Consider the following 9190-nt stretch of genomic DNA (forward strand, 5'->3'; position numbering starts at 1 on the left):
ACCCAGAGTTTATGTTAGTGAAGTGACTTTTGGAAAGCCCCTAGGGATGAATGCTATTCACTAGAGGAACCAACTGGTTACTGAAAAGGTAGGAACTTCCAGCCCCACCCCCTGACCTCCAGGGAGTGGAGAGGGGCTGGGGGATGAATCTTCCGTTTATGTGTGTGTATGTGTGCTAGTTACTTAGTCATATCTGACTCTTTGTAGCCTCGTGGACTGTAACCTGCCAGGCTCCTCTGTCTATGGAATTTTCCAGGCAAGAATACTGGAGTGGGTAGCCATTCTCAGGATCGAACCTGGGTCTCTTGCATTGTTCAGTTCAGTTCAGCCACTCAGTCGTGTCTGACTCTTTGTGACCCCATGAACCACAGCACACAAGGCTTCGCTGTCCATCACCAACTCCCAGAGTTTACCCAAACCCATGTCCATTGTGTCGGCGTTGCCATCCAACCATCTCATCCTCTGTCGTCCCCTTCTCCTCCTGCCCTCAATCTTTCCCAGCATCAGGGTCTTTTCCAATGAGTCAGCTCTTCGCATCAGGTGGCCAAAGTATTGGAGTTTCAGCTTCAACATCAGTCCCTCCAATGAACACCCAGGACTGATCTCCTTTAGGATGCACTGGTTGTAGACAGATTCTTTACCGTCTGAGCCACCTGTGAAGCCCCATCATAGATGGCGAAAGATTTCATTGGTCATCTTACTTCAGGAAACCCTGTAAAACCCCCAAAGCATGGGGTTCAGACAGCTCCCAGGCTGGTAAGCAAGTGGAAGTGTTAGGAGGGTAACACACCCAGAGAGGATGTGGAAGCTTCAGCCCCTTCCATGTACCTGGCCCTTTGCAGCTATGCCATCTGGCTGTTCCTGAGTTATATCTTTTTATAATAAGCTAGTAATTTAGTAAGTAAACTGTTTTCCTGAGTTCTGTGAGCCACTCTGGCAAATCAGTCAAACCCAAGGAAGGGATCATGGGGACTTTTGATTTATGGATGGTCGGTCAGAAGCACAGATGTTTTATTTGGAGGCAAACTACTCTCAGAGACTGTCTTCACCAGTAATTTATTTAACACAGGTTCACTACAGGAATTATCATTTATAATAATATGTTGCAAGCCAATATTTCATAAACCAATAAAGAAATAACATATTTCAAGCCAGTAATAGGTTAGTTACACTGTTGTTCCAGGCAGAGGGGAAATCAAAGGAATAAAGTCCAAATTCAGCTGAAGAGCACCTTTCTATGGGTTGGTTTTCAGCAGTCAGTCCTTCCAACTGAAAATACAGGAGTGGAGTGTGTTGTGGTAGACAACACAGGAGTGGTTTTCTTAGACAGCTTACTGTGTAACTGTCATGTTCTCAGCACTTTATCCAGAAAAAAATATTCATTTCATCCTCATAGCAATCCTATGAAGTAGGTGTTATTATTATCCTTTCTGTCCTGATGAGGAAACCAAGACCCAAATAACTCATAAATGGGGTAATAAGGTGTGAATGAGGTCCTGTGACTCTGGAGCCTGCCAACATGGAAAATAACAAATATATTATTGTTGTTTAGTCACAAAGTCGTGTCTGACTCTTTGTGACCCCAAGGACTGTAGCCCGCCAGGCTCCTCTGTCCATGGGACTTCCCAGGCAAGAACACTGGAGTGGGTTGCCATTTGTGTCTCCAGGGAACAAATATATTAGCATTTAGCGAACCACAGGGCCCATATTAAGTTCTCATGAATGGTTGTTACACTTCTCTTTCCTCTTTCCAGAAAAGAAAATTTGGAATGAGATAACATATGTTCCATCTTCCTGGAGGGTCCCCCCTGAGCCAGGAGGTAGCTTTAAATGGCATCAACTTCTTGTTTCAAGCTGCACTTCTGAGAAATCCCAGGAGGGCCCTGGGGTACTGAGAGTTACCACAGACCTCAGCAGTCCCTGGGCTGGGCTTTAATCAGAAGCACAGAGATACAGGGAATGGGTCTTGAATATGATTTGTTTTGTTTCATTTTTTGACCATGCCACACGACATATGGAATCTTAGTTCCCTGACCAGGGATCGAACCCAAGCCCCCTGCAGTAGAAGTGCAGAATCCTAACCACTGAACCACCAGGGAAGTCCCTCATAGATGGCATTTTGAAAAGCTTCACACTGAAGGAATTGGAAACAGATTTAGTGATCTACTGGAATAATTAAAACATACAAGCTGGAATCACAAGCTGGATTCAAGATTGCTGGGAGAAATATCAATAACCTCAGATATGCAGATGATACCACCCTTATGGCAGAAAGCAAAGAAGAATGAATGAGCCTCTTAATGAAAGTGAAAGAGGAGTGAAAAAGTCTGCTTAAAACTCAACATTCAGAAAACTAAGATCATGGCATCTGGTCCCATCACTTCATGGCAAATAGATGGGGAAGCAGTGGAAGACTTTATTTTGGGGGGCTCCAAAATCACTGCAGATGGTGATTGCAGCCATGAAATTAAAAGACGCTTACTCCTTGGAAGGAAAATTATGACCAACCTAGATAGCATATTAAAAAGCAGAGACATCACTTTGCCAACAAAGGTCTGTCTAGTCAAGGCTATGGTTTTTCCCTTAGTCATGTATGGATGCAAGAGTTGGACTATAAAGAAGGCGGAGCACTGAGAATTGATGCTTTTGAACTGTGGTGTTAGAGAAGACTCTTCAAAGTCCCTTGGACTGCAAGGAGATCCAACCAGTCCATCCTAAAGGAAATCAGTCCTGAATATTCATTGGAAGGACTGATGTTGAAGCTGAAACTCCAATACTTTGGCCACCTGATGCAAAGAACTGACTCATTTGAAAAGCCCCTGATGCTGGGAAAGATTGAGGGCAGGAGGAGAAGGGGATGACAGAGGATGAGATGGTTAGATGGCATCACCGATTCAATGGACATGAGTTTGAGTAAGCTCCGGGAGTCAGAGATGGACAGGAAAGCCTGGCATGCTGCGGTCCATGGGGTCGTAAAGAGTTGGACATGACTCAGCGATGGAACTGAACTGAACTCAATTAAAACAAGCCTGAAATATCTGCATAAGGAAAGCTTGTGCTTTTTAATGGTTATCAGGGAAAAGAAAGTCTGCATGTGTCTTTGGCTTATATAAATTAAGATATTAAGTCATGGTTGTTTTAAGATAAGGTGTGGTCAGAGTCATAAAACTTCTTCAGAACCGTTGTGTAATGATATAGATAATGCATATAAACTGACCACAGTGACATTCGTAGAGCAATATCAGGTAATTTTTCATTGTTTTACTATTACAGTTGGTCTTAGAGTATGTAAACTCTTGAGAACCTCTGGTTGGAATGGGAAATGTTTCTTGCCACACGTATGCCTAGATGAGAGAGTAAACTGCATTGATTTCAGTGTCTCAAGTGAAATCAAATCCAAAAAGCTGCTCAGAGCACCTAAAGTATGATGGAGGGTCACCAAGTCAGCTGGCCTGGCCTCGTGTGCTTCTCAAGGCATTGGCTTTCCTGCAGCCTCTTCCCGTGAGAACTGCAATTTCAGGGCTCCCTCGTTTGACACATCAGCTAATTCGATAGAACTGACTCACTCCCTGCTTATAATTAGTTATCATGCCCCTGTCCCTTCAATATAGAAATTTACCCACATTTAGTGAACCACGTACAGTTCACAACTATTTAAACTTACATCTTTGTTTGCAGATTAGCGAGATAATAAATGTTATTCAGCCCACTGAGAAGTAGTTCTACTACCTGTAAGTTCTTTAGATCTGAATGCCTTGAAAAATGACATCTATTTATGGGTTCACTGCTCAGTTGGGTCTTGGCTTATGACATATCTTTACCTTTATTTCAGATTTTTTAAAATTTTCATGAAACATCGTTGATTTACAATGCTGTGTTAATTTCTGCTGTCCAGCAAAGTGACTCTGTTATACATATATATTATTTTTCATATTCTGTTCCATTATACTGGAGAAGGGAGAGGCTACCCACTCCTGTATTCTGGCCTGGAGAGTTCCATGGACTGTGTAGTCCATGGGGTTGCAAAGAGTCAGACTTGACTGAGCGACTTTCACTTCCACATAGTCTATCACAGGCTACTGAATGTAGTTCCCTGTGGTACGCAGTAGGACCTTGTTGTTTGCACTTGTTTTTATATTAACTCTTTTCCCAAGGCCATCCATTGGTAACACATGACCCAGCTTCCCTGGGTCGTGCAAAACAGCTTTCTATACGAATAGACTGGACCCTGACAGTGCTTGTCAGCGTATGTGCGGTGTCCCATTGGGTTCTCCTTGGTGTCCATAGGTCATAAGTCAATAGCAGCTTAACATGTAGCTGGAGGGATGCTTCCAGTGTCGGCCTGTATATTAAGTATTAGTAAAGCTTACTTGTATTTAGATGAAAAGTAAATAGAACTTCTCCAGTGAATCTTCTTGTACATATCCAGAAGAGTGTGCACCCCAGTTTGAAGACCCCATTACTCCCTTGAGGTACAGTTATAGAGTTACTAGATGCTAAAACGAGAGCTCATCCAAACCCATCCTTTTAACAATTCATGTATTTAAAGCAAGGATCCTTGAAAGTTTTTTTGCAGAATTGTTTATGCTGCCTACCCCCAACAAACTCTCCCTGGAACTTACAATTTAATGCAATTCTGTTTTTCCACTGTTCTCCTGTATCATTTGGGAGTTTTGCTGCACATGATTGTAGAGCTGGCTTATTCCATCTTAGAGTTTGTGGCAGGCCTATGATAGATGGCCCAGTTTTAGCATATGATAGCAATTCATTTCAGTTTGCTAAATACCGTCACTGAAGTGACCCTCTGGTCCCCAGGGCGCAGTAGGCCATGTGGCCACATAAACAGCACAGTTGTAGGTCAGATCTGTTTTTATCCACAAAGACATGTCATATTTAGATGTGGTATGATTCAGAGATTTAGATATTAAAATAATTTTAAATATATTTTGCAACAAGAATAGAAACATTAGAAATCACTCTGCTATGTTTGTGCAGAAAATTGTATTTACTGTGAGAGCTTTATATTGAATGGCTTTAGAAGCTGGACATCTTCTTTGGAGATGAGCTATGAGTGGATTTGTTCATTTGAGGATGGTTCACTAAAGTTTTGCTAGAATTAATGAGCTTTCTCCACGTTGTTTTTATATTTATTTATTTCTCTGCACCGGGTCTTGGTTGCAACACATGGGCTCTAGTTCCCTGGCCAGGGTTTGAACCCAGGCCGTCTGCTTTGGAAAAGTGGAGTCTTAGCCTCTGGACCACCAGGGGAATCCTGAGCTTTCTCTTTGCCCTGTACCACCAGTTCTCAGGTGAAGAGAATACCAGAGTGAGTATTCATGAATACAAGACATAATTTAATATTCACTGTTTCCTCAGACTTTTCTTGAGATAGGTGTATATTAATAAGGGTAGAGAATAAGGAAGAATTCAGTTATCCTAGTATGTGAATAATACCAACTCTCAGATGGTAAGTCTCAAGTGCAGCTAGAGATTTAATTTCTAGTTTCAGAATATCAATCAGCCTGATTCTGTGGTTGGTGCCAGGAGTACTCATCACTGGGGGACTTAAGGACAAATCCCCCATGCCAGGTTTTCTTGAACACTTTTGTGCACCTGCCAAGCAGATCATCTTGCAGCTCTCAGAGATTAAGGTCTTTAGTTAAATTCAGCAGCCAGGAGAAAATCCCCTCCAATGATATATTTTGTGGTTGAGGGGGTAAGCAAAGCAGTAAATATTCCACAGTCTTTTAACAACTGATAGGATGGATTCTCTCCTGATTTCTATACTTTAGTCAAATATAGAGTGGCACTGATATTGAAAAGGATTTTGTACGTTTGTAACTTTTCAAACATGCAAAGAAGACGAAGGAATAATACAGAGAATGTTTGTACACACATCATAGATTCAATAACATATCATTATTTTACTGTCTTTATCTTTTTACTTGTGTATTTACACACACACACACACATACACACACTTTTTCCCCCCAGCATGCACTGATGATCTTTGCATGACTGATTATTTCTTTGCTGACTGTTTTTTTCAATTTATGTATTTTTTAATTGAAGGATTATAGAATTTTGTTGTTTTCTGTCAAGCATCAACATGAATCAGCCATAGGTACACATATAGTGGCTGTTAAATGGTGATTTTTAGTCTATCATTTCTTTAACATGTGAGTGGACATTCTTCCTAAAAGAAAATATTCCTTTCACTCAGCAACTGGTGATGATGATAATTCTTCTCAAAAAGATCTCTAAAAGATCGTGATGAGGGATCATGATGAGGGGTGAGGGACTTCCCTGATGGTAACCAATGGTTAAGACTTTGCTTTCCAATAAAGGGTGTGCGAGTTCAATCCCTGGTCTGGGAGCTAAGATTCCACCTGCCTTAGGGCAAAACAAAACAAAACAAAACAAAACAACAGTATTGTAACAAATTCAATAATGACTTTAAAAATGGTCCACATCAAAAAAAAAAAAAAAAAAAAAGACAGTGACAACCTATTTAAGATCATTTAAAAATCAAAATGGAGTAACTATGGTTCAGGCATCCAGAATGGAGCCAGATGGCCACTGTTCAGACATGTTCCTGTATCACTGAGAACTTGAATTTTGTGAACTGTGTCAAACTCAAGGACCCCACCAGGCATTTTCGAAAGAGTATCTGCTGGCAGCTGCAAAGTTAGGATCTCAAGGTCTCCCTTTATAAACTGTGCAACCATTTGGATCCCAGCCAATCCTTGCTTAACAAGCACTCTCACTTCTTGCCAGCTCCAGTCCTAATTCTGTACAAATAATTTATGTAACTCAGCAGATTTTGCCTACATAAGCCCACCCTCCCTTGCCCCCTGCCCAATTTTGTAGTATAGCAGAACACAGTTCAAGTGGTTCTTGAATCCATGTCTCCCAGGCTATACTCCTTGGCTTGGCTCACATAAAATTCTCATATTTCTCTTATAATTTATTTATTTTTTAATTGAAGGATAACTGCTTTACAGAATTTTGTTGTTTTCTGTCAAACATCAACCTTCTTAGGACACACTGTTTATTGATTGTTGGCACTGATGGCAGAGTAAATGCTTAATTTTTTTCTCTAAAAAAATTCAAATTAAACTTTTGGAATAATAGTAACCGCCACTTCTTTTTCTCTTTCCTGTTTTCTCCCTTCCTTTCTCTTGTTTTCTTTCAGCCTTTGTTAAATATCACTGTGGACTCATAGATTCTTATTTATTCATCAGATTAAAATTACAGTCATTTTTTTTTTTTTTTGAGCTTCACATAGTGCAAACTTTGGCCAGTTGGAGGCTCTTCAAACTGTGCCCTTTGAAAGTTTTTTACTTCTTATTTTGAAATAGTTTCAAGCTTACAGAAAAGTTGCAAGAACAATGCAAAAAACCTTCCTCATTTCATCACCCAGTTATTAACATTGTACATTTGATTAATCATTCTCTTTCTGTTGCTTTTATTTTTCCCCAGAGCCATTTGAGTAAATCGTAGTCATGCCACCACATTAACTATGACTATTTGAGTGTACATTTCCGCATAAATACAAGGCACTCTCTTATGTAACCAAAGGACAGCCAGCAAATCCAGGAATAACAGTGATACAATATTACCATGATCCTCAAACTGTTTCAATCACCTCCTGAGAAAGAAATTTAGTGCCCAGCTGTGTTGGAAAGAAGGCAGTTTAGAATGCTAAAACATGCAACCCAGAGTTGAAATATGTTGACTCTGTAGCGTGTCTGACTCTGGGAACTGTCTCTGGAACTGGAATGTTATTTCTCTGAATATCCTTGGAATAAGGTCTTGTAGAAAAAGACTATTGAGAGAAATTAGCCATAAATTCAATTTTTGTTTTTCTCTAACAAAATACATTCTTTTTTCATATAAGGACCTAAACAACTACAAAAAGTTAGTCTTAAGAGCAAGACTTAAAGAGAAGACCCCTTAACATTTGTAGGCCCTTGCTGACTTTTAAACTACTTTTCCTGTACTATTTCATCTCTAGAGCTGCAAACCTAGTCAGAACTTCCATTAAGTTTTCAAATATTGTAAATGGGCTCCTGGTCTTGGCTGGTATAGATCAGAACTGACTTCCTAAACATCAACAATTTGGGTGTCTTGAGTTCTCTGGGGTCTACAAATATAGGAATATTGTGAATACTTTTCTCAGTTGTTCAGTTGTGTCTGACTCTTATCGACCCTTTGGACTGTAACACGCCAGGCTCCTGTGTCCATGGGATTTCCCAGGCAAGAATATTGGAGGGGTTGCCATTTCCTACTCCAAGGGATTTTTCTGACCCAGGAATCAAACCCATGTCTGATTCTTTACTGCTGAGCCACCTGGGAAACCCACATATGACTTAGCAATATATTTACTCTCACTCAAGAAATGAAGAAGCCAGTTTAAGTCTCTATTTTAAAAGTCTTACTATTTTTCCTCTATAAATTCTATTCTTTGTAAGAAATACAGGCCCATTCTGAAAACATGCTTTATAACTCCTCACAAGTGATCTCAAGTCATTGCTAAAATGAAGTGGAAGCTCACATTTCATGAGGTAGACTTGTTTTGATAGTAGACTCTTGGATTATATGCTCCTTACAGCCTTTTGTATTAGCCTGGGGAGAGGATGATAAACAAGTGTATGACCCATTGTAACCACAGAGAAGAAACCATCTTTCTCATATGCTGACTATGTCCCAACCCTGATGCCTTGCGTGTATTCTAGCTTGTACTTCCCCACTTCCGGACTAACCAATGATTATTTTTACTTATTTACGACAGCTTTTCACCAAAAGGAATTTGAGGCAGCTTGCAAAATTGATTAATAGGATTGGAAAACAGACTTCAGAGCCAAACTCGGATTTTATCTGGAAGAAAGTTTCACCACAGTAAGTGTAACAGTTGATCAGTGCCAGAAGTTTAAAAATTGCCTAGAAAGATTCATTAATGCTCACTGTGTACTTTCTGAGCTCTGGAAATACAAATGTACTTCAATAGCTACAGGGTATAGCATGTTACGTCAACTTAGACTACCTTTAGTTGGGAAATACTGACAGCTTCCAAAATAAAGGAACATTCATGTAGCAAAATGAACTTCGCAGGTGGCACAGTGGTGAAGAATCCACCTGCCGATGCAGGAGACACGGGTCAATCCGTGGGTCAAGAAGATCCCTCGGA

At 40.3% G+C, this 9190-nt stretch overlaps 1 long non-coding RNA gene and 1 other non-coding gene across 2 annotated transcripts in view; one reads left to right on the forward strand and one right to left on the reverse strand.

Annotated features, from left to right (window-relative positions):
- Nucleotides 1-9190, forward strand: part of LOC122688019 — a 44541-nt gene that overhangs the window by 22702 nt on the left and 12649 nt on the right. Inside the window, exon 3 of the long non-coding RNA XR_006339303.1 lies at nucleotides 8795-8901. This is a non-coding gene — a long non-coding RNA (uncharacterized LOC122688019). The remainder of the gene's footprint in view (nucleotides 1-8794; nucleotides 8902-9190) is intronic.
- TRNAR-UCU lies at nucleotides 2027-2099 on the reverse strand. The gene has a single exon. It is a non-coding gene; the product is annotated as a tRNA-Arg (tRNA).

The sequence above is a fragment of the Cervus elaphus genome, chromosome 32, assembly GCF_910594005.1.
Source record: "Cervus elaphus chromosome 32, mCerEla1.1, whole genome shotgun sequence".
In the NCBI taxonomy this organism is placed as follows: Eukaryota; Metazoa; Chordata; class Mammalia; order Artiodactyla; family Cervidae; genus Cervus; species Cervus elaphus.